General features: G+C 48.7%; 1 long non-coding RNA gene across 1 annotated transcript in view; it reads right to left on the bottom strand.

Annotated features, from left to right (window-relative positions):
• LOC135368870 (uncharacterized) overlaps positions 1 to 25,616 on the bottom strand; it is a 73,025-nt gene that overhangs the window by 35,599 nt on the left and 11,810 nt on the right. The window contains exon 2 of the long non-coding RNA XR_010414885.1: positions 6,878 to 7,001. This is a non-coding gene — a long non-coding RNA (uncharacterized LOC135368870). The remainder of the gene's footprint in view (positions 1 to 6,877; positions 7,002 to 25,616) is intronic.

Genomic DNA, 25,616 nt, shown 5'->3' with positions numbered 1-25,616 from the left:
TTCGCTTACTCGCATCCGGTACGGATCTGTTCGCAACGCGTCTTAACTTCGCGAAAAGATCTGGGGGGGGAGGGGGGTAATGGCAGGATAGGCTCGCTTCATCGCGTCCGGAACGGATCCGTTCGCAACGCGTCTTAACTCTGCAAAACGCGATGTGAAATACCGCGCAACACATTTGCGGCCAATGGTCATTCAGAATAAGCAAATCCTACGGTCGGACCTTTGTTGCATCCACTCCAATTGAGCAGAAAAACCACGCGACGTTTCGCTTACTCGCATCCGGTACGGATCTGTTCGCAACGCGTCTTAACTTCGCGAAAAGATCTGGGGGGGGGGGAGAAATGGCAGGATGGGCTCGCTTCATCGCGTCCGGAACGGATCCGTTCGCAACGCGTCTTAACTCTGCAAAACGCGATGTGAAATACCGCGCAACACATTTGCGGCCAATGGTCATTCAGAATAAGCAAATCCTACGGTCGGACCTTTGTTGCATCCACTCCAATTGAGCAGAAAAACCACGCGACGTTTCGCTTACTCGCATCCGGTACGGATCTGTTCGCAACGCGTCTTAACTTCGCGAAAAGATCTGGGGGGGGGGGGGGAGAAATGGCAGGATGGGCTCGCTTCATCGCGTCCGGAACGGATCCGTTCGCAACGCGTCTTAACTCTGCAAAACGCGATGTGAAATACCGCGCAACACATTTGCGGCCAATGGTCATTCAGAATAAGCAAATCCTACGGTCGGACCTTTGTTGCATCCACTCCAATTGAGCAGAAAAACCACGCGACGTTTCGCTTACTCGCATCCGGTACGGATCTGTTCGCAACGCGTCTTAACTTCGCGAAAAGATCTGGGGGGGGGGGGGAGAAATGGCAGGATGGGCTCGCTTCATCGCGTCCGGAACGGATCCGTTCGCAACGCGTCGTAACTCTGCAAAACGCGATGTGAAATACCGCGCAACACATTTGCGGCCAATGGTCATTCAGAATAAGCAAATCCTACGGTCGGACCTTTGTTGCATCCACTCCAATTGAGCAGAAAAAACATGCGACGTTTCGCTCCCTAGCATCCGAAACGGATCCGTTCGCAACGCGTCTCAACTCCACAAAACGCGCTGCGGAATACCGCGCAACACTTTCGCGGCCAATGGTCATTCAGAACGATCAGCAAATCCTACGATCGGACCTTTGTTGCATCCACTCCAATTGAGCAGAAAAACCACGCGACGTTTCGCTTACTCGCATCCGGTACGGATCTGTTCGCAACGTGTCTTAACTTCGCGAAAAGATCTGTGAAACACGGCACAACACTTTCGCGGCCAATGGTCATCAAGAACGACAAGCAAATCCTACGGTCGGATCTTTCTTGCATCCACTCCAATTGAGCAGAAAAACCACGCGACGTTTCGCTTACTCGCATCCGGTACGGATCTATTCGCAACGTGTCTTAACTTCGCGAAAAGATCTGTGACATACGGCACAACACTTTCGCGGCCAATGGTCATTCAGAATGATAAGCAAATCCTACGGTCGGACCTTTGTTGCATCCACTCCAATTGAGCGCAGAAAAACCACGCGAGGTTTCGCTCCCTAGCATCCGGAACGGATCCGTTCGCAACGCGTCTTAACTCCGCAAAACGCGATGTGAAATACCACACAACACTTTCGCGGCCAATGGTCATTCAGAATGATAAGCAAATCCTACGGTCGGACTTTTGTTGCATCCACTCCAATTGAGCATGTGGAATGAGTGAGGCGTGTGACCGTTCAGGCTGGAACAAACTCGAGACTTGACTCGATCGTCTTTTATTCACGCAGCTGCCGGGTAGTGGCCTTCGTCTTCTTCGCCACAGTAGCCCTCCCCTCAGAAGCGACAGGGTCGCTCCAAGACACGTGCTTGGGTTGGTGGGAGGAGGTACTGAGTGTGCAGCTGTCAGAACATAAGGGGAAGGACAACGGTAAGGTAGGCGGCTCGATGAAGGCAGGTTTGAGCCTGTCGATAGAAATAGTTTCCCGACGTCCGTTGCAGTCGAGAACGAAGTATTTGGGAAGGCGCTCTAAAACGTGGTATGGTCCAGTGTATGGTGGTTGTAGGGACCTCCTTAGGGCGTCCGTCCGTACGAAGACTTGGGTGGCGGACGAAAGATCTGGGGAGACGAAAGTTGGGCGAGTCTGATTGGCTCTGGTTGGTGTCGGTTTGATAAGAGAGAAATGCCGGCGAAGCTTGTCAATAAAGTCGACGGCAACCGAACGGGTCGAGGTATCGTTAGCGGAAGCGTCGAAGAACTCGGCGGGAAGTCGAAGACTGGTGCCATAGACCAGCTCGGCGGACGTGCAGCCGAGGTCCTCCTTCCAAGCGGTGCGAAGGCCCAGCAAGATTAATGGAAGGAAATCATGCCAATGGGAGGGATCTTCGTAGGCCATAATAGCAGACTTCAGGTGCCTATGCAATCGCTCGACCATTCCGTTGGCGCTGGGATGGTACGCTGCTGTGCGACAACGAGTTGTACCGAGGAGCTCCGAGAGCGTTGTAAAGAGCCGGGACTCGAACTGCCTGCCCCTGTCTGTTGTTATCTGGGAAGGAACGCCGAAGCGCGCTATCCAAGTGAACAGGAAGGCGCGCGCGACGGTCTCGGCGGTGCAATCTTGCATAGGAACGACTTCAGGCCAGCGAGTAAACCGGTCAATGCAGGTCAACAGGTACCGGTTGTTGCCTGAGGGTGGTAGCGGGCCGACGATATCGAGATGGATGTGGTCGAAACGGCAGTTGGGTACTGGAAAAGCCGATAGAGGCGAAACGGTGTGTCTGTGCACCTTGGCTCGTTGGCAAGGAACGCAGGATTTGGTCCAGTTACGGATATCGGTGTTCATCGACGGCCAGACATAGCGCGCAGCGATGAGGCGTTGCGTCGCTTTGATTCCTGGATGCGACAGTTGATGAAATGCCGAGAAAATGGAACGTCTCAGACAACCTGGCACAAACGGACGTTCTGTGCCTGTGGAAGTGTCGCAGTAGACGGGGGCTGGAATCCCGGGAAAGTCAATTTCCTGGAGCGTGAGTGACGAAGCGCGGGTGGATAGAATACGTTGTAGATCTGGGTCGGAGCGCTGCTGGCGGGAAATATCTGCGAGATCGACAGCAGTTTGCTCGATCGTGGAGATCCGACTAAGAGTGTCAGCAGGTACATTGTCAGCCCCTGTGACGTGCTCGAACTGTGCGTTGAACTCTGCCAGATACGCGAGATGCCGAAGTTCTCGGGGCAAGTAGCGACAGCTTCCGGAATTGTAGGCAGAGACGAGAGGCTTGTGATCTGTGAAAATAACGAAGGTTTTGTCTTCGAGGTAGTATCTGAAGTGTTTGACAGCCATGAAGGCGGCGAGAAGCTCTCGACCGAAGGTGCTGTATTTTTCCTCCGTCGGGGAGAACTTCTTGGAATAAAAGGCTATAGGTCGCCAGTGGCCGGATACGTGTTGTTGGAGTACAGCACCCGCAGCACGATTCGAGGCGTCAACCATCAAGGAGGTGGGGGCCCCGGTGATCGGATGGGCTAAGGTTGTTGCTGTCGCCAAGGCCTGCTTCGCTCGCTCAAAGGCTGCAATAGTGTCGATGGACCAAGGCACGCTGTTGGGCTGAGTCGTTTGAAGCAGGTCTTCTAGTGGCCGTAGAATGGACGCGCAGCGCGGGACAAAACGCCTATAAAAGTTAATCATGCCCAGAAAACGGCGTAGCTGGGTCACTGATGTGGGCAAGGGGAAATTTTGTATTTTGTCGACCTTGCTCGCAAGGGGAGTGATGCCTTGGGCGTCAACACGGTGACCGAGAAACTCCAAGGCGGGAACTCCAAACTCGCACTTATCGGCGTTGATGAGCAAACCATGATCGGCTAACCGCTGGAACAAGGCGCGGAGATGTGTTAAGTGCTCCTCCTGGGAAGCACTGGCCACGAGCAGGTCATCCAGGTAGGCAAATACAAAAGGTAGCCCTCGTGTGATGTTGTCAATAAATCGCTGGAACGATTGTGCCGCATTTCGTAGCCCGAAAGGCATTCGGAGGAATTCGAATAGTCCAAATGGAGTGATGATTGCTGTTTTTGCGATGTCCTCTTCCGCCATGGGTATCTGGTGATAAGCCTTCATTAAATCGATTTTGGAGAAGATGGAAGCACCAGACAATCCCGCGGTAAAGTCAGAGATATTGGGAAGCGGGTAACGGTCGGGAGTAGTGGCCAGGTTTAACGCGCGGTAGTCGCCGCACGGCCTCCAGTCACCTGTTTTTTTAGGAACCATGTGAAGGGGGGAGGCCCATGTACTCGACGACGGCCGCACGATGCCTACTGCGAGCATGTGGTCGAATTCCTGTCTTGCGATGGTTAATTTTTCCGGACTAAGGCGGCGTGCTTTGGCGAAGACTGGTCGGCCCTGAGTAATGATTCGGTGGACGACGGGATGTTTCACGGGCTGGGTCCAGTCACACGGGGCGGTTAATGATGGAAATTTACCAAGTAGGTTTGCGTAACTGCTGTCTGGAGGGCGCGGAGTTGCGATACCGGCTGAGCGCACGCGCGTGGCAACGCCATTAACCGCCATACGTGTAACATGGTCGAGAAGCCGATGTCGGGCGACGTCTACCAAGATCTTGTTGTGGCTAAGGAAATCGCTGCCCAATATGCAGTGCTTGGTGTCTGCGACCAGGAACACCCAGTGGAAAACCCTTCGTAACCCGAAATCCAAAGACAAGGAACGACGGTAGTAGACTGGAATGCGGGAACCGTTTACTGCCGTTAAGTACATGAGCGGGCTGTGCCTTCTGTCTTGCAGTGTGGCGGGTAGCACGCTAACCTCCGCTCCGGTGTCCACGAGAAAGTTTTCCTTGCCGCAACGGTTTTTGATGAAGAAAAGGCGACGCGGGTTCGTAGAGTGGGGATCCTGGGTCGCCTCTAGTAATCCCCTTCGGCGTTTCCCTGCCAGTTACAGGGTGATTCGCAGCGGCGAGCTCGACGGCCGAAACGCTTGTGGAACCAGCAAAGCTGGCGACGCCTGGAAGGTGGCGGAGTCGGGGAACGGCTTCTAGCACGGCGTTGGTCCGGGCGACGGGAAGATGGTTGGTCGCGGGAAAGGGAGCGATCCAGCAGGTCCGCTAAACGGCGTATCTCATCTCGCAAGGGGGAGAGGTCGGAGTTGTCTTGGGACTGCGCGAGCGACGGCTGGCAGTGCATAGCGTTGCTCGATACGTTGCTTGATACGGATGCCAGGTTGGTGGAAAAGCTGGAATCCGCGTACAGCTCCATGGCTTTGTCCGCACGGGACGCTAGGGCTGCTAGATTCGTGGAGTCTGCGACAGAGAGGGCAAGCTGGACGGTAGGAGGTAACTTCGACAGGAATAGCTCGCGGAGGAGCTTCTCGTCAAATGAGGCATTTCCGAGGACTGCCTGCATGTGCCGGAGGAGGTCAGAAGGCTTGCGGTCCCCCAAAGCCTCGCTTGAAATTATCTCCTGCAGGCGTTGTCGGTCAGAGGGTTGGGATCTGCCGATCACGGCGGCCTTGAGTGCGTCGTACGGTTCTAGGGCTGCAGGGGTGCTTAGGGTGTCCGCAATTTGGAGTAGGACGTCCTCAGGCAGCACTGATAAAACATGATGAAACTTGATGATCTGCGATGTAATGTGGCCCAGCGCGAACTGTGACTCGGCTTGCTGGAACCATATCTCTGGCCTCGAACGGAAAAAAGGGGGCAGTCGAATTGCGAAATGCGCAACTGACGCTGACTGCAGGGGCGGAGCAGAGGTTGGAGGTTGTGCGTCAGACGACCCTTGCATCACGTCCGGGTCACCACTGTGGAATGAGTGAGGCGTGTGACCGTTCAGGCTGGAACAAACTCGAGACTTGACTCGATCGTCTTTTATTCACGCAGCTGCCGGGTAGTGGCCTTCGTCTTCTTCGCCACAAGCAGAAAAACCACGCGACGTTTCGCTCCCTAGCATCCGGAACGGATCCGTTCGCAACGCGTCTCAACTCCACAAAACGCGCTACGGAATACCGCGCAATACGTTCGCGTCCAATGGTCAGTTCGAAATGGTAACTTTCCAGTTTCTCGTTCTCCTTAGAAGTCGGCCCAGGACGCACATTCCCCACGGAGCGGCAGTCGTGACGTTGCCCACCTCGGTGGGACCGACAACGGCGAGCTCTTTCAGCACTACCACCACATACATCAGCGTACGCTCTTGTTGCGTAAGACAAGCCCGTTACAATCTTCTTTATTCTGTGTTAGCGCCGCGAAGCAACTGTGGCTATCAGACGCACGGACAGGCATGCTACTGAATAGATTCACAACGGCACCAGCATTCATGAGACTACTTGAGCACAGGATGTACTTATCAGAAAATCCGATATCCCTGTCACACGGGGGAGAGGTCTTCAATGATGATTGAAAGCAGTTGCCTTTGAACATGCGCGTAGCGCCAGCTAGAGTGTAATGTGTCAAATTATACGCTAGATTGCGCTACGCACATGTTCAATGGCCGTCTGTTCCAATCATCATGGAAGACGGCCCGTGTCACAGCTGTATACCCAAAGCCAAGCGATTGAACGCATCATAAAGGTGTGTCCAAGATCGCCCTACAAGCTGAGAACAAGTGAATATTCTTCCCCAGCTGGTAGTAGAAGAAAGTCTGCAAATTAATTAATTGCCCTAACCCCGTTGCTGGTGGTGATGTGTGGAATGAAATAATGAGCCCCTTCACAATAAGGATCGAAGTCATGGGCAAATTAAAAACCTAGTCCGCCTCATCAAAGGCAATAATTATTGCAGAGACAACCACAGCAGAGGAAGCCGAGCGCTCTGCCTGCCACCTAGCAGAATGTTGCCAAGAGGAATACGTACATTGGACCGACTTCATAGGGAAAAGCTGCTGACATGTTCCTTGGACCGGCTGAGGAAAGCTCAGGGGATTGGCCAAATTCGATGAGCACCGCGAAGCAGCCGCGGCCACGAGCACTGCAAAGACCTGGAGAGATGGAGAGAAGGAAGCGGGAAGGAGAGGGAGACAGGAGAGTTAGTATGCGTCCTGGGCCGACTTCAGGGGGAACTGTGGCGACATTCGCTCGGAGAGTCTGCCGGAAGACCCAGGGAAAGCGTCGGACAGCTCAGTCGAGGGTGTGGGGTTCGAACTCACCCACCTCCCTGTCTGTAGCGTGACCTTGGAAGGAGTACGACCGACAAACGAATGCCGCGTCCACTGGGCCATTCCCCCAGTAAAGATGGAGAACACGAAGATGGGAGATTTTTTTATCACGCCTTGGAGCAGGTGTCTTGTTCCACATAATACACACGAAAACATTTGCATAGCGAAATTCGGAAATTTATATCTCAAGGTACGTGTTTAATAAAGACGATGGATTTGAATAATGACCGGCTTCAATTCCGCCATCTCGCATTTCCTAGAAAAACATCCGATTAATAAGTTAATTCTTTAATTTTAGCTAATTAATCGTCTATTAGTCGCACACGCTGTCCTACAGGATGCCCGCCTGCACCCATAACCCAACTACGAAAACGAAATTTATGCAGCTCTCATATTTCTTTTTAACAAAAAGTCTATTTCGAATTAGAAGAACACACCTTGTATAGTGACCTTTCCATAAAGTGCCCTAATTGAGATAGACTTATTTCGAGAAAGAGAAAAGAAGGCGACTGGCAACACTTGGACCCGTCGTCTGCGATGAATGTGATGTCATCGGTATGCACTGGAGAGAGCCAGAGTTCAGTGACTTATCAATTCTTTCTGGAGAGAGACCTTCAGTCACCGAGACGGCATCCGAAATAGAGCGCTCTTTTCTCAGTCGTTTAAAAGAAACGCCGTGACGCGCCGCTTCTTAGAATAATCCTTCGCGCTCTTGTAACAACAAGACATTTGGTCGCTCAGCAAGTGCCTCTTTCCGCTAAGTGAAGCCTCCAAAGAATTCTACCTGCCGTGTTCGCGAACATTGTCGAGATTCAAACGTAAATGTATGGGCGGAATGGCGGGAAACATGTAATGTATATCATTTATCCGTGAATGTACGAAGTGTGTACATATTGTATTACAACGCATATGCAGTTAATACAACTATAGGGCTACTCGTTAGAGAGCTTTAAAATAGTGTGGGAAATAGGGTGGGGACCTATAAAGTTCAAGCAAGCGGTTGTTCCCCGCGCAAGGGCAACAACAACACCACCAACTTTATGAATGGAGTGTTTCCTTGTGCAGATTGTGAAGATAGGCAGAATTTGGTTTTCATAACGCACAGCGGTTTGCTTGCGTGTGCCGTTACTAGAGTCACTAAATAAGCTACGTAGCTTATTTAGTGACTCTAGCCGTTACTGCTAACAATAAGGATTTACAAAAAAAAAAAAGACCAATAAAAAAATTATTTAGTTGCGAAAATAAGTGGTATCATAAAACAAAGCGTTTGTCGTTGTCCGCGTTTACGGTGGTTTGCAGGTGACACGACCACGCGTGTCGTTTGCATTTCGGCGGGCGTTGAAGAACACACAAGCGGACAAATTGATCGGACACAGTAACGTCGTTCATCATCATAGCCACCACCACCACCACTACCATTATGGTCTCGCGAGCCGGAAAACGACACAAATAACCTTCCAAATAAAACAACAAAATGCAGAGCGCAAGACTTTACAACATCGAGGACCGTTCGAACGCGCTTTAAAAGTGTAGCAACAACATCGTACAAAGAATCACGCATGACGAGCCGATTACTTGCATTACACGTTTCTGCGTATCCACATATATATATACATATCCAGGAGCAGCTCGGAGACGGTCTGACCGGAAAGAGTATAGATGGATTCTTCCCAATCCGGTTTTGACTACTCCCTCTCACCGAATGACGGATGGGTGACCACGCATGGTCAAGGAACTGCTCTGTCCCAAACTGTAACGTTGTACTTGTGGCAAGATGGGTCACTCCAAGTGGTAGCATAGGGGAATGACGCTAAAAGGATTTCTGAAAACGGAGCGCTCCTGGTGGCGGCGTCACAGAACGTTGCCTAGCGGCTCTCAATGACGAGGACGCTGGCACCGTCGCCATTGGTTTGTGGTGGTGGTGGTGATGGTGATAGGACTCGCTGTTTTTGGCCTCAAAGAGGTGGGCAACGTCACGACTGACGCCCTGGAGGAATGTGCGTCCTGGGCCGACTTCTAAGGGAACTGTGCCGAGAATATGTCTGAAAGCGTCTGAGGAAAACCCAGGAAAAACCCCAGCCAGCACCGGGATTCGAACCCGGGTACCTCCCCGGGTTCGACATGACACGGTCAGCACGCTAACCACTGAGCCACGCGAGCCGGTCATTGGTTTGTACCTTTCGGAGTAGTCAACCCCGGGGTCAACCAGTGAAATTGTAGCTGCTGCTTCACGCCTCGAGACCGAAGAAAATGCGGACACATTTCGGTCGGTATTCGTCCTGGATTAAACAAAAGAAGAAGAAGAAACCGCTGGTTATCCACCCCAATGGTACTTCTGGTATGAACTGACACAAAGTTGCTAACCCACAGACGCGTTTATACGTCCGTTAAATAATGGGAAGCGTCAGGATCACGTCCCAACGTCGGCTTCGCGGCCCGATGCTTTCCCAGGAAACGTTCCTGTCCAGGATACAGTCCCCTCATCTGAAGTCGGCCCAGGACGCGCGCCAGCTATTCCGTCTCTATATCCCACCTCCTTTTACTCCTTCCTCCACCTTTTCACGCGCCTGTACAACACTCACGGCCACAGCAGCTTCGCCGTTGCAACACAGATTTTTTTTCTTTTTTAAGAAAGACAAAAAGTTCCGAAAGACAACCTACACCTAAACCGAGAGGCCCCCCCGCCTCGAAAAGCCCCTTTGCCGAAACGCCGCCGAGCGAATATATACATGGAAGCAGCTCTACTGGATGTTCCGGAAAGAAACCGTCCACGATGTTTCTCTTGGCATGTCTACCGGGCTTATTTGTTAAAAAGGGTGGAGGAGGAAAATGCAGCTTCCGTCGAGGTGAGAGAAATTCGTCATCGTGCAGAAGGAAGCGACGTGCGCCGGCGTCTCATGTTTCCCTGGCTCCCACGCGTTGCTGCAGAGAGAAACTCAGGGTGCGACAACATCCTAAATGGAGTGACAAGGCAGGCGAGACGGCTGCAATGGGACGTCGCCCCGCCATGTTTTTGTTGGGGGCTCTCAAAATTCCCGGAATTCTCGGAGACACAACGCCGATGTATTGTGGGCAGTGATTCCATACAATGCGCAATGTCGCCCGGCTGGACGGTATTGAAAAAAGGATGCTGGTCAGACGACGGGCAGCGTGTCTCCAGGCGTGCTTCGCTGAGCTCTTGCGCGTATTATCCGCACTGCGCAGGACTTGCAGGTCGAATGTGGTGCACTTATACATCGGTTGTCAGCTTTGTCACCAGTATTCTAACCACTGCTTGTGGCTTCGTAGAAGGTTGAGATATACCGTGTGTGGGAGAGCGGGCCGTAGTGGAACATCCTTCCATTCATCATAGCAAATGACAATTGTCGTCCGTCATAGGTTGCCTGAGAAAGTATTGTTACTCACTTTATGCGAAATAAGTAGAGATATTCAGCGACTACACGGTTCCAGTAGCAGCCATTGAAATCCGAACTATTCCCCCGCTGGAAGACAGTTGGACACCCTCTGTTAGGACCACATGCCACAGTACCGCCAGCAATAGGGTAGACTATCGCCCCTGGCGACCTTGCCCCTCGCCCCTGGCGATAAAACGCCCCCATCACCACCATTAAAAAAGTGTTGTTGTTCCGTCAGGACCTGTACCCTCACTAGGGCATATTGCCACGAATCATCTTCGAGAAACTTCCAGGGCAGGCACGAAACGGTACATCTCATCCCGGTGCATGCTGAAGAAGAAGAAAGAAGCTTCCAGACACATCGCCTGCTGCACGTGCTGTTTCTAGACTTTTCGGCGCGACGCTTAAATGCTTGTGCGCTCCAGGCTTGAGCATTCATTCATTCTTTGGACTCAGTTGTGTCCAGAGAGCTATCACTCTTGTGTTTTGCTACCAAGTAGTCTAATAAACCGTTTGATGTTTATTCGACGACTCGCCGGCCCATTTCGCTTCGTGACAATATCTCATTGTACAGATATAACGTGAACTGCAGGAAAACGTCCCAGTGCCTGCGGTGCCGCAGGCCAACGATATTTGAAAACGCATTTGTGACGATGATACGTTCTGCAGGGCAGTAAGATGTGCTCTGGTATCTCGACGGCCCCATACCTTGCACCGAGCAAGGGCAATCCGACTTCCCTGTCTGTCGCGGTAGTCGACCCCTGTGATGGCACGTTCAATCGAAGCCGGTAGAACATCGCGGCTAATGGTTGTGACGGCAGGCAGCACAGTAAACACGCTCCGGTCAACGCTGTATCGCATTCTTCTGGAGCACGACGTATAGAGCTAACAAGGACCGCGTCCTTATGCCTATAATGTTCCGCAAACAATGCACCTGTTTACAAAGACGATTTATCGATTGGATGATGCTTCCTCTACATCCATTGTGCTTGTACCGTTTTCTTTTTGTCCAAGTTCGTGATTTCAATGGCCCATACCGCCATACAGTACAGGACCAGGGGCAGTAAAAACAGTCGTCGTATAGCCGGAAGACTACTCTGAAGCGGTTACAGAGGGTACAGTAACTTTCTCGGAAGGTATACCTCCGGTGGCCTGCTACTGTCCTGCCATCTGTGAGCTAATCAACTGAACAGCGCTACATCCGGGATCTTCAGGGATGCGACCATCCGGCATAGTCGGTAAATTCACTCGTGATGGTCACCACTGACACCATTCACAATCACATCGTGAGAATAATGCGACATCAACGAGTAATTCACGAAAAGCCCAACCAGTGCAAGCGCCAAACGCTCGTTTGCCTATATATCTGTTGTCAGCAGCCGCCTGCCTCATGTATGAATGTGCGAGTGAGTGAGAAAACAGGTAGTGAGTGGAAAGGAGTGTATAAATGTGGTGTAAAGGTACGTAACATCCCTGACGGGTAATCAGGGGTGTGTCCAGGTTCACACCCCTGGCACTGACACTCGCTGGCTTTTTCGTGAATTCCTTTGCTGACTTTGACCCTTAGGCTCTTGGAGGTTTTATATGTGTTGTGTTTGTCCATAGATGGAGCTCGCCTCGGCTATCTGCTAACAATGATGCGATATTGAGTGACAGGCTGTGATGTGATGTATGATATTGACGTTGAATGATGGGTTGGAGTGCTGATGTGATGGGCTGTGAGTTAGACCCAACACGATGTGATCTTAACTGAATTTCGAAAAAAGTGCCGACCTATGCTTTCAGATGATCATCACCTTATTTTTACGTGTTGTTTTTTAACGGTGATATTGACGCTTACAACGCCGGTGCGCTAACTTCACCGCGACACTATCCGTTTCCGTCGCGCATGCGCAGGAAGCTTGGCGCGCTCGTCGAAAGGCATCGCAATGTTTTTCCCCCGATATATTTTCTGCCTCATTGACTGAGAGCTTTATCTTAATTTCTGATGGACAGCGCTGAGAATGTCAGAAAATTAGGAGCTGAAAACGAGGGGGAAAACAGAGAGAAAGGGGTGAAAGAGAAAGGAGGTGCTTCTGGAAAGTGTCTGACGGCACTAATGCGATTCAACGGAGGGAACTTTGCTCCTTTCTAACGTGATTGCGACCACAGTGCCCCCTATATATCAAGTGGAGCAAAGGCAAAAGATCGCGATCCGGGCTAAACAGAAATACGGCCAGTGATTATTCGGCGGATGGGTTAGCTTCAGCAATGCGCATGCGCGTAGCCCCTGGGAAGAGCGTGCTGCATGGAGCGTGGGGGTAAAGGCTTCGGCAGAACCGCCGATAATTGTGTTATTATAAGCGCATCGTGGTTTTGTCTTATTAACGGGAGAAAAAATATGTACGGGGATCATCGTGGCATATCTGTGATCTTTATCTGCGCGAGCGCAGATGTGTAACGGTTATTTGGTTCTCATGTCGAACATTCGCATTCAGTTGTTAGCTCTTACGGGTTCGACATTTCAGCAATCTAAGCTAAATAAACGTAAAAGAAAATTATTTACATAATCGGTAACTTTCATTTTCTCGTAGGTGTCGGCCCATATGACGGCCTGAGATGTACAAAATACTGCGCAAAAGAATTTAAAATAAGATACTATAAATACTCCGCTTAAAAAGTATATAACATAGAGTACAATATATTCAAAACTGAAAGTAATTTGAGTAGAGTACTTAAGATACTCTTTAAGGTACTTTTGTGTTAGCAGTAAGTGAAACGCGCGTGTCTGAATGTGGCCGTAGAAATGGAAGGAATAAACTTCATCCGCCGTACCTAAGCATATCTTTTAATATCACGCAAGAACAACTGCATTTCAAAACGCTCGTTAAAAAAAAAGGGTGGGGGTGGGGGGCTAAGTTCCAGTGAGCTGAAAATATGGACACGGCGGGGAAGTGTGCTGGACACGGATTGACGAGGAAGGAAAGTATTGCGAGTACTGAGTAGCAAATACTGAAAAAAATTATTTGAAATGCTTCAAAAATATATACTTGTCGAAAGAAGTACTGAGCAGATTACCAAAAGACCGGAAAAAGCATTTAGAATGCTGTATTTTGAGTACGTACTCACCATACACGCACGTCCCTGATCCCAGCTTACCCTGTGCAGTAGGAATGGGAGTTGAAATGGAACTCAGCATTCGTACCACAGACCTTACGAGACGCTCTAAAACACAGTGCTTCCAGACGAAAAATAAAAATAGCGCTGTCGGAACGGAGAAAAGGGACTTCCCGAAAACACCGAGCGGGCCCAGACGTACAAAGCTATACCGAAAAATAATAATAATCATAATAATAATAACACGAAGAAAACGTTTCAGTCTCGCTGCTATAGGTTGAAAACAAACCGAGTGATCAATCAAAGAACTGTCATCTGTGAGGCGTCTTCACAGCCTTCTTTTTGCTTCAATTAACGATGGACGTGCATAAGGTGATTATACGGAGCAATGCGTCTAGCTGCCTCCGAGCACATATACTGTAGATGGTGATTACGTGTGCTCGCCTGGTCTTCGGGGGACCCGAGGGATACCTGCATGTTTGACGATGACCTTGAAACGTGCTCTCTACAATCAGGTGCTGCTCGACTTCTGGGCTCCACACACACACACGCAACGCCTGCCGCGGTCCGCTTGAGAATCGGGCCTCAAGCAAATCGAAAAACAAGAACGACAACAACGAGCCATCGGAAAATCATCGAGGCTCAGTCACAAGGGTAATTGTGAAGAACGATTGGTTCAGCTCCTCTAACGAGGGTTTCATCGCGTTTTCGTCGCGATTAAAAGTTTTATTCATTCAGACTTGTCAAGAGGCCCATCTTGACTGTTGGCATATACGGTGTATAGCAGGTTGTAAATATAAGGTGTTTCTGCGCTGCAAAGGCTTCCTAATTAATATACAAATCATTGTTGAAAGACTGTGCCTCAAATTTTTATTTTACTTTTTTTCTTTTTACACTGGACCGTGTATGTCGCTGTTGAAAGCGTCGTGGGGAATTAACCTTTCTACGTAGCTTTTCAATGTGGTTCAATGTGCGTCGGGTACCGTAATATCACGCGTATTAGCCGCGGCTTATGCGCGATTCTTTTTCACGGACGCACTGCGGCTTATCTGATGACTATTTTTCCCTGGTATTTTCAACATACCCCGGTTTTGACGAAAGGGCCGACAGTGTCTCACGTTTTCCAAAGCAGCACCGCACTGCCAATGCACGACGAACAATGCGTAACAGGGGCGCGTGTCCACATTCGAGCAGTCTGACCTTTCTGGTACCTTCCGTGCAGCTTTACAGTGTATTCACGCAAGCGACATCTCACGGAATATTCTAGTAGAAGAAAAAGCGAAAACACTGCTCACAGAGCCGAAGTTCCGACCCGTGTTATGTTGAGCATTCACACGGTGCAGAATATCGGGAGTGGCGAAGTGCGCATTTAGCAGACGACACTTAGCAGACGACACCGTCAGCGTGTTTTCCTGTCGTCTGCTACGGAATATCTTGTGGCTGTGTAGCAGAGTATATTCCGCACGGCTAGCAGCGTACGTGACGACACGACGTTGAGCGCTCGTGCTCACGTGACAGCAGAAAGCTATGACGCTTTTCGCATCTTCCGCTTCTGGGAGAATGTCGCTCGTGTGAATACACGATTAACGAAAGGAGTAACTGTGATTCATGCCTTCTGGAAGCTATCGGAAGTGGTCTGGTTCAGTGATTCATGTCGGAGCCGTCTTGCTACGCACGCCCAAGTGGTCCAGTGGGTGGACGTAGAGTCACTAAGTAAGGGTACCTAGAGACTATATTTAGTGACTCTAGGTGGACGCATCCCGACGGAAGTTATTGACACAGCTTTCAGAAAATACCTCAGTGAGCCGCTCTGTAATATTTCTGACGTTAGCCTCCCTTCAATCGAATAAGCGATATCTATTTCCACCGCATTCAATGTCACTATTGATTTTTTATCTCTCTTTTTTAATGCGTGTTAGCGCCACGAAGCAACTGTGGCTATGGGCAGCGTAACCGCGGACCGTTAACAACAACGTTAATAGCAACCGTTAACAACGCAAGGTATTTTACCCAAAATAATGCTTATTTTCGTGTAATTTACAAAATAATTGTGCGGCACGCAGTACAAAGTGGCTTTAGGGAAGTTTGAAACTGTTCTTCTGCGCAGACAATGGGAGCGAGGGTACACGCTTCGTGGGCGAATGGGTTGTGGCAATCTCATTACGCGGAAACTGTCATTCGGACGAATGTCATTAAACATCCCCGTATAGCACGGCACGAATGACATTAAAAGAGCACAGAGGGCCATCAAATTTTTTTTTTCGGATTAAGACGTCTGATGAAAGTGTTTGTGTCAATTTACCGAATAGCACGATAGGTCTTGATATGTGCAATTTGTTTCCCAGAAAAAGCTCACACAAACATAGCGAGGACGAGAAGTATGATGCCACGTCATCGATGACGTTGCAGGGGCCACGCGTTCTGGTTCGCTCGTTATTGGGGGTCAGCGCCCTGTCTCTTTGCCGCCGTAAACCAGGAGCAGCAATGCTTTTCAGAGCACCGAACAGCCGAGTAGCAGACGACAGCTAAGTAGCAGACAACATTTCTCTGAACCAATCAGCGAGCGCGGACCCTGTAGCGTCAGCGCGAGGTCGCAGGCAGATGACAGGCTGGTACTGCTCTACACCGCCGCTGCGCACGGTCGCTTTTTGCGGCGTACTTTCAATTTCTGCGATAATTATGACTCTATGGTGTGAATTACTTTTCATGGTGCATCTTACAGACCTACTTAACAGTTTTATAGGAAGAAAACGGGGTGTTTAAAGAAGCCCAGAAAGCCATCCAAAAGATTTGCTGTTTCTGGCGAATTACGAAAGGATGTATAACTTGACGTAACAAATAAAACAACAAAATTATCTGTACTCAGTATTTTTCTTGGAATAAAACGCCCCCGAACATCGACGCGCGCGTTCCCGCTCGACTCGCGATGCAAGCCGAGAGGAGGAGGAGGATTGTGACGTCATCAGGGTTACAAGAGAGACCGCCCTCCAATCGGGGCCAGCGCTTTTCGCACTTCTTTTTTTTTTTTTTTTCTGTGTCGTTTCTACTCCCAGTTCTCTCTCTGTGTAGCAGACGACGCTTCTCCAAACAAGCAAACCAGTTAGCGGGTTGCACCGCGATGACGTCAAAACGACTCTGGCGGCTAGTTGCGGGCATTGCCACCGTTGCGCGCGGTCGCGATTTTCAAAATCGAATTCCACGATATGTACGCATCTGTCGAGTGAATCACTTCGCATGGTGTGTCTTAGAAATCAGATTAACGGCTTGGTTTGAAAAAAAAAAAAAGAGAGAGAGAGAGAGAGAGAGAGAGAGAGAGAGAGAGAAAAGGTCGTGATTGAAGCGCTATCTGAGCTCCTTTAAAATTACACACGTAATATCCTTTTTTGTGTCCGTATGGCAGGGCGTATTATAAACCTGTCTGATGCATACATACAACGTGTAGTTTTATGACTCGTATTTAACTTCCATAGCGTTCCGCTTCATTAAACACACTCGAGCACGGTCGAATGTGTGATTAATTCGACCGCACGCGGATTCGATACGGAGTCCCGCGTATATCCCATCGATTCATGCGCTGACCGAAGCAGGCACCAAGACACCGCAATCAGAGAGAGGGCCGCTCAAAACGACTCATGTTCGATTGAGCAACAATCACTCATTAGAGGCACTTCGCACTGATCACTCCGGGCGTCACGGGCGAAACGCCAATCAGGAGCAGCCTTTGCGGTCGTCGCGACCAATTGCAACGATTTGTTGCGCTCGTCCGCATGCAGAACGGGCACAGCGCCGTTCTAGCCGAAGCCAGCCGAAGCCTAAATTGTTTAAATGTTCTCAAACGTGACTGCGAATTTCGCACTAACCCACTACCTTATTTGTGTGTGCTATTTATTGTTTTCTACTGATACCGTAAAAGGCGACGATGCTGCAATAAAAGTATGCAGACGAGTAACGCACGCATCAAAGCACAACGTACTATAGAACGTCGACTAAAACAAAGACAAGCCGTTCTCGCGCTTTACCGTGACTTACGTTTGTTACAGTACAGTACGTCGTTTGGTAGCAGACGACGTAGCGTCGCGGAAGGTGTAGGTTCGAATCCAACTGCAGTCATTCCATTGCTACCGCCCGATTCGCAATTCTTTCGTCAAACACAATCAATTTACACAGGACATTTCGAACCCAGAGAAACCGCTACTTAGGTCGCTTCTTCTTTTAATGCTATTTTGAGGCAGCCTGCAAACATTTATTCGCCGAGACGTGTCATCCATGAAAATGAACGCCCACTGCAACCTCATTTAAAAGAGCGCCAGTATATTCTTTTTTTTTTTTTTTATGTTTGCAGAACTGGAGAAACTAAATCATTCCTTTGAAAGTGACACCAGCTGCGCTTTCGAGAGTGAGCCTACGCTTTCAAGGTGTGTCGCGCCTGAACACAGCCTGTTGCTGGGGTAATCTGCAGGACGCTCGCCATTGGTTCCGGCATCACGTGGTTTGTCGCCGAAAAGTCGATAACAGAGGGAACGCGATTAAATCCGGTGATGGTGTGGCAAAGTGACCTCAAGTGTCTCGATCCCGTGTTCACTGCGGCGCTCGTCGATCAGCACGTGGGGTCGTATAGTTGAGAGGGGGAGTAAAATGACTTCAAGGGAGTAAATCTTCCGGTCATTTGCGACAGCGAGTGTGAGGAGTATCAAAAAGTGCAGCTTTCAAAGGAGCACAGTTAATCCCCTCCTTCGAAGAGGGAATTATGTCACTCTCGTTTTTTTTTTTATCGGTACACAGAAACGATAAGAGTTCGGCGTTATCTTCTACAGTGACGTGCACATTAGTAGGTGGCAGGAATGGGTTAGTATTTAAATAAATTGTACACAAAATATCATTTAAAACATAAATACATGTAATATACCTCGTAGTTAAATACAACCTAACTTGTTTATTTATATATATCTTTCGATAGTTATCTGTTTAACACATTTCAAACACATCGCACCAAAGGTGCACGTGTTTTCGAATTTAACGTCTGCGATTACTGAGGATACAGGTAGACACACCTATAGCTTGAAGGGTTAGTACCTTTTGTAGTCGGACAGAGATGTGGTACTTCCATATCAGCACGTTGGTCATATTAACGTGGCTATCACTACGACCAACAACGTATTAGGTCCCGAACATGAATCTTGCGGAGACAGAAGGAAAAAGCTCAGGTTCACGGTCCATATATTTGGTAAAAACAAGTTTTAAAAGGGCTTACAAAAAGACATCGTTGCTCAATCACCAGATATCAGTTTCACGATCAATAGCCACGCACAATGAGTCCATTCAGCCCACAATTTTGGGAGGAGATTTTTGCACTGCCCGCTGCGCAACAAAGGGATATACGACGCCAGATGAAACACGTGCAACAGCATCATCAGTGGATTGTACACAATGCAACTTCTGGTTGCATTCCGGGGTATGTCATACGTTTAAAGCTGCAGTCCAGGCAGCATTCGACTGATCCTGATGATTACGGTTGTATTTGACTAAGCTACTTGACTGTACAGGATATATGGAGAGACGACAGCAGAAAGGAGTGGGGGGTGGTTAGTATGCGTCCTGGGCTGACTTCATGAGCCTCAGACAGGGAAAATTCACGCAGCACACCCGGTGGTAGGATTCGAAACCACCAACCTTGTAGTAAACAAAAACTAGATGTTCTGAGATATATGGCGAAACGTGCGGTAAAAAGTGTCCAGATTGTGGGAGGTTATTATTACTTTTTTAAAGCTTAGAGCACCTTGAATACAACAAGAAAAAAAAAGACGAAGAGTTCAAGTGCCAGAGTATTGGCCTTAAGTATTTGGAAATATATGAGCTTATATACGTGCTTCCAAATATTAGAATCGCTATAGCGCCAATAGTACTCAAAGCCGCGTTCACTCTGAAGTAACACGTTATTGGCATTTTGTCACTACAGTCAAACTCCTTTATAGCGAACACCTTTTTAACGAAAATACCTTTACTGCGAATTTTTTTTGCTATCCCCTGAGTTTCGTTGTAAAGGAGTTTGACTGTATTAGGCAGCTAAGGTAGCTAAGCTAAGCAGGTAGCTAACTTTTTTTTTTTTACATGCACCCCGTGTAGTCTCGTAGTACCTTTTCTCGAAAACATGCATCTCCGCTACTATGACGTGTTTTTTTTTTTTCATGTCTACCTCTGTTAAACATCAAGTCAACAACAATAACACAAGTTCTTTTTTTTTTTTTTTCGTCACCCGCGACATCCCCGGGCTCGTAAAGTCCCCTTCTGGAAGTCACCCAAAAGTCAACGCATGTCTGTCGGCGTTTAAAATGTTCTTCACGCTAGAGTGACACACGAGTAAACATGCATCGATTTGATTGATCCCTTTCCCCCCCTCCCTCTTGTTACCATGAGTCCCATCTTCGCAGTGCGACGCCATTCTATGCTTCTTCATCCGCGCCAGAGAGGTAGAATAATCGACCTTTTCTTCATTTTTTCCCCATTTCCCTTTCTCCAACTAGAAAAAGAAAAAAAAAAGAAAAGGAAAGAAAGAGAAGAGAAAAGGACGACGCGCAAGCAAGCAAGCAGCAGCAAGCGAAAGGAGGGAGACCTCTTCCCTCCTCTCCTATCTCTGAAACTGTTTTCGTGACTTAATGTAGCGGCTTCTTGCAAGAGATTGGGGAATCGATCCCCTACTCAGGAAGTGAGGCACCGGCGAGCGAGAGAGAGAGAGAGAGTTAGAGGAGTGGGGGAATCACCCCCTCCCTCCTTTCCACCCCTCTACACTCACACTACACTCGGATTTCTTCGCTTTATTGCAGATTCTCCTCCCCTCACGCGCGCGCACACACACACACACTGGCGCTCTCTTATAGCGAGCAGAGAGCAGCAGCAGCAGAAGAGAGGGAGAAAGCGCGCGCAATGACGGAAACAGCGTCGGCAAGAGAGCAACCATGGAGCAAAGAAGCAGAAGGCGAAACCGAAAGTAAAGTGGCAGCAGAATGAAACATATCTATCGATCGTCTGCTGCGTATTGCCTTGTTTGGTTTTGCCTCCCTTTCTCTGCTTTGGTTGTTGCTGATATGTGGACACGCGCGTCAAAAAACTCTCTCCTGCCCCCTGGTGGTGGTTGTGATCACCTTTGCAGATGGCGCTCCCGTGAGGAAGGACTAAGTGCTTTCCACGAAGGGAATTAGTGTTACAAATGATTGCTAAATGAAAAAGGAAAGAGCATGCGAAAGAGCGTTGTTTTTGCTGAGAAAGCAGCACTTTCAGTTTTCTTGTTACGACTGTGATATGCAGAATTTCAAACGCTAAAGTCAGACATTCAATGCAGGAAGGTTGAAGAACAAATAAATAAAAGTGTTCGGATGCAAACCGTCTGCTGAGCGCGACACATAAGTTAAAAGAAGGAAATACATGAGTTTCTTTTTTTTTCTTTCTTACGGCCGTCGCCCCATCTAGCGTGAAAAGGGCGAATCATTTTTGGAGCGTCGTCAAGAAAGATCGCGTACGTTTGCAAAGCTACGAGACGCGGAGCGGCAGAGCCGTACTCAGTATCTTTACACTCTTGGTACCGTCCGCTGCGCGTTTGCAAAGATAAAACTGAAGGAATGCACGCGCACAGACTATCACTCATTGTGGCACAGCATTACTTCTTAGATGACCGCCAATTGGCGAGAGACCTTCGAGCAAACTTTCGCGTCAAGCTGTGACGTCAGACAAGCGAGAGTCTCGGCTACTCCAATTGGTTGTCGAAAGCACGAGACCCCTCCCGCGGCTGCCTGACTGCGGAGAATCCTGCCGCGATGAGTTTCGGTTTTCGCCGTGCCGATTTCCCAGGGTGACTATATTGCCCTCTCTCCTATAAAACTTGGAATGCAGGTTTCCATCGATGCATACGTGAGCTCGTTTTACATTTATCCGGCATAACCTTGGGTGAAAAGTCGCCACCAATTTCAGAAGTTGTAGGTATGATTTCCAATGAGTCTTCCTTAGAACGAAGCCTACAGAGAAGAATAGAGTTGATGTAATAGACGACTTGAAAAAATCCCAGAGTGCTTAGCGCCGCTTTGAACTGTGGGAGTTTACTAATACGAAAGAAACGGGTGGCCTCCAAACTGTTCCGATTTCTCTCCTACCGGTCCGTTGTCCACGACGTGTCAAGGTCAGCGAAAGCGAAATGTAAAGGATTATTCTCCGTTCCCCCCGCTCAGCAAGCTCCCAGGATGCAATGCGTGCGCAAAGAGCACTGGGATTTTCTGAACTCGTCTATTACGATGAAAAGAAAAAAAAGTTAACCACGTGATATTTAAGCAACGAATAGTGTGTCGGGTGTACGGGAATGGTCTCGAGAACAGCTGACCCCGACACAGGTACTTCAGAATGGTAGATCGATTCAGTACCCGACGGAAATTTAGTTCCACCCTCTTACTCAGTAAAACGTTACCTTCTTCACCGCTATACAACAGCAAAGCTATACGTTCACTCGACTCTCCTATTGCCAGACTATGGCAGATTCTCTTCTGCGGTTTTTTCACTTTGGAGGACAGCGATGCTGCTAAAAAAAAATGCACTCTCCTCTGCGAACAAACAAGAGCCCTTCTTTTTATTCCTGTTGTCGTTGCCACCGTATTGAGCGCGTAATGTTCACAATGGGCGAGGAGGGTCGGCCAACAACAGGGTATACTGTCCGGGGCCAACCGACGAGTCGTCGCTTCTCATGCAGGTGCGCCACCACACCATTCAGACGTCGGGTGGTATGCCATAAAAACGTGCATTGCCGCAAAAACCAGTCTCCCCTCCCTGCAGGGTCCCACACGGCCACCACCAATAGTACGCGTATATCAATGACTGGCGGCAGCAACAACTTTTATTCCTCCTCGTCCGACCAGTTGTCACTCATAGCAGGGCTCGTCTTCACGCATGCGCGGAACGTACGTAGACTAGAATGTGAGCAGCCTAAAAGCGTTCGAGAAGCGGACGTGTGATTCCCGTTCGGAAGAGGAAATCGGAGTGGCTTGCAGATGCTGCGGTTTGGCGTTTCCGACCGTCACGATGTTGACGAATATTTGTCGTAATGCTTCGGTTGTACTACAATACAGATAAGATACCATTAAACTATACAACACACTGCCTTTTTCCCGCGGTGCGCGCAATGTTGAACGCTAATAGGGACGATTCCGTTTTGAGATTTAAAAAGATCATACGGGTGAGAACAAAGCAACGAGAGCAATCGAAACCCGAAAAGATGGCAAGGCAACGAACGTCGAAGCTTGCAAAGTGGCAAGTGAGTCATGAGTGGCATGAGTCAAGTGAGGCATTGGAAACCCAACAGAGTCATAACCCCCAATCTCTCTCACTCTCCTTTTTTTTTTAAGTTTTTACTATCCAATCCGACCCAACCCATAGTCTTAACAAAGGTGAGGCCTTCAAGTTCGTTCTCTATCATATCAAGTAAATATAGCTATAAAAAGCGATATGTTGGCAGTATAATAGCTTAGACGGAGCATCTTTTTTCGGCAAAGGTTTCCGCAGCAATTTCTGTGTAGGGAAGGAGGCGTTTCTTTTAACCCCCCCCCCCCCCCCCAAAACCCCTCTATCAGGATTTGAATACATTTCGGGTTCGGAGGATTCGAATTCCACCACCCGACCGCGTCGACGCCGCTGTGAGTGAGGCAGACGCCAAGCATTCTCGTAGAACATCGACCAATATTGATAGGAGTTTTATGCCCGTTGAACTACACACGCCGGAACATAAATCAACTCCTCTCCCAACTTACGCGCACCTATATATATGTAGTCCTGGTTACCTAATTGGCGTGCAGGAGTTGCTTTTCCTAAGATCGCATTTATACCTTCTTTGTCTTTTTGCTCCATATATGCTGAGCGTGGGCTTAATGGCACGTTCGGCGAATAAATAAAATAATAAGAAACGACGATAAATAAACAATAAAAATGGCCGGCATCTTTGGGCATTGTGCCAGCTCCATAGGGCGGTCACGTGGCCATATCAGGTCGTCACATGGTCATGGGGACCTACACGGCAGTTGGCCCATAAAGCTACGTGCTCCGCAAAAGTAAAATGTCGAACGTTAAAAAACAAAAAACAAAAACAGTACGCATGTCGCGACGGAGACCAATCGCTTACACAAATGTAAGGGCGTTTTCTCCCTCCCTTCCTGTCATGCTCATAGCCATCGTGAAATATATCACCCACTCTAGAAACAATAATTATTGCGGCGGTTGTCAAAGGAAAGGTCGAGCAACAAGGTAAGAATAACGAGAGAAGATCTTTTTTGGATGCGAAACGACACAGAATCCCTCCGAAGTCTTTTCGCTTCAAAGCAACCAATTTCAATATGGATTAAAAATGGCATCGAAATAACTCGATCGCGCTTTAATACCGCGATTCAGCGATATTAAACTTTTTTTTTCTCTCTCTCTCTCTTCTGCTTTCGCGTATCCTGCAGCAAGTTGCGTTGGGTTAGCCAAATCTGTCGCCTACACTCCTTTTTTTTGCCACATATATAACACCCTTCTGGAGAGTACAATTACACTCAAAATGGTGTCTCCTTACTCCCTCAAGGGAGTAGCATAACACATTCCTCCCTACTGGAGAGTAATATTACTCCCCGGCAGGGAGAGCTAAAGTACACATTTTTTTAAGAGTGTACCACGGATCTTGAAAACGGGTGAAATGTTAGTGTTAGTTCAGTTTTAATCGCATTTTAAATTTTAGTCTACGATGATTCGATATCAAATTATACCTGGTCATTCTTACACTCACTTATACTTTTTTTTTTACGTGTCTCTCGCTCTCGCTCTTTTTGCCGCTTACCGATCATCGTAACATCGTTGTCGTAGAGAAAACTGGCTGCGTTGGGTTACTTTTGGCTTTGTTTGTCTCGCGACGTAAAGCAACGATTTTTTTAATTATTATTTGTTGTATTAATTGTTTCCCCCCCATTCCCACGGAAAACGGAAGACTGTCCAATAAATTACTCCAGCAGCAGTTGACTAACTGACCTTACTTCAGTTTTTCCCAAACTCAGCGACCTCCGTGACCTTGGCAACAGGATAACGTCAAGGTGTACCAGAAAAAAAAAAAAAAAAAAAGAAGAAGAAAAACGGAAAAAGTAAACGATCTCCCGCACGCAGAAAACACGGTTCAAACTCAGAACCACGTCCAAAAGTTATTGGCGTATATATTAGTAACCATCATACAAACTCACAAAAGCGAACGGGCAAAGCAATTATTTCAATTCGCAATTCGGAGAAAAAAAAAAAGCACTGCATATCCTGTCATGACACGTTATACACAACTGGGCAATGACGTCGTCTTCCGCACTCGAGTATATATCGAAGTGCGTGCGGATTTAACGAAGTTATTTCGGGAAACGTGTCGTTGCGGCGCTGCCCAACACGATCGGCGGGGATTGTGGCGCCATCTATGCGCCACGTCGGTAACCGAGGGGAGTGACGACAGCGGTTTATTTTCACCGCATCTCACGGGCGACGGGTATTTCAAGAGGAACACCTTTCTCACGTTTTTTGACATGGAGTAGGCAGGAAAACGTCGACGGCGGCGTCTTTCGCAGACAGCTCTGTTCTTCGGAAAATGCCTTCACGAATTCCTGCGTCTTTCTTCGAACAAGCTGCGCTCTTCGTATTTTTAAATCTCGTTTTCTTGAGTGGGAAAAGAGATGGGAATTTCCCGGAGAAATCGCGCCGGTAAAAAACTGAAACGCGGGCTCCGTGCTGTCGGCGGGAGATTTCGAGGAGGCATATATTTCGCGGTCAGGGTACTGTCCTTTGATGACACGGGATAAAATTCCTCTGTAGAAGTCCTTTGAGCATGCGCTGTGGGGTGCGCCCGCGAAGGTCAGCGCATGTATTACCGAAAAAGGTGGCAATGGAAAGTCATCGATAATGCTTCGTGTCTGTG

Source organism: Ornithodoros turicata, chromosome 9, assembly GCF_037126465.1.
Source record: "Ornithodoros turicata isolate Travis chromosome 9, ASM3712646v1, whole genome shotgun sequence".
In the NCBI taxonomy this organism is placed as follows: Eukaryota; Metazoa; Arthropoda; class Arachnida; order Ixodida; family Argasidae; genus Ornithodoros; species Ornithodoros turicata.
This window is presented reverse-complemented; position numbering and strand designations above follow the sequence as displayed.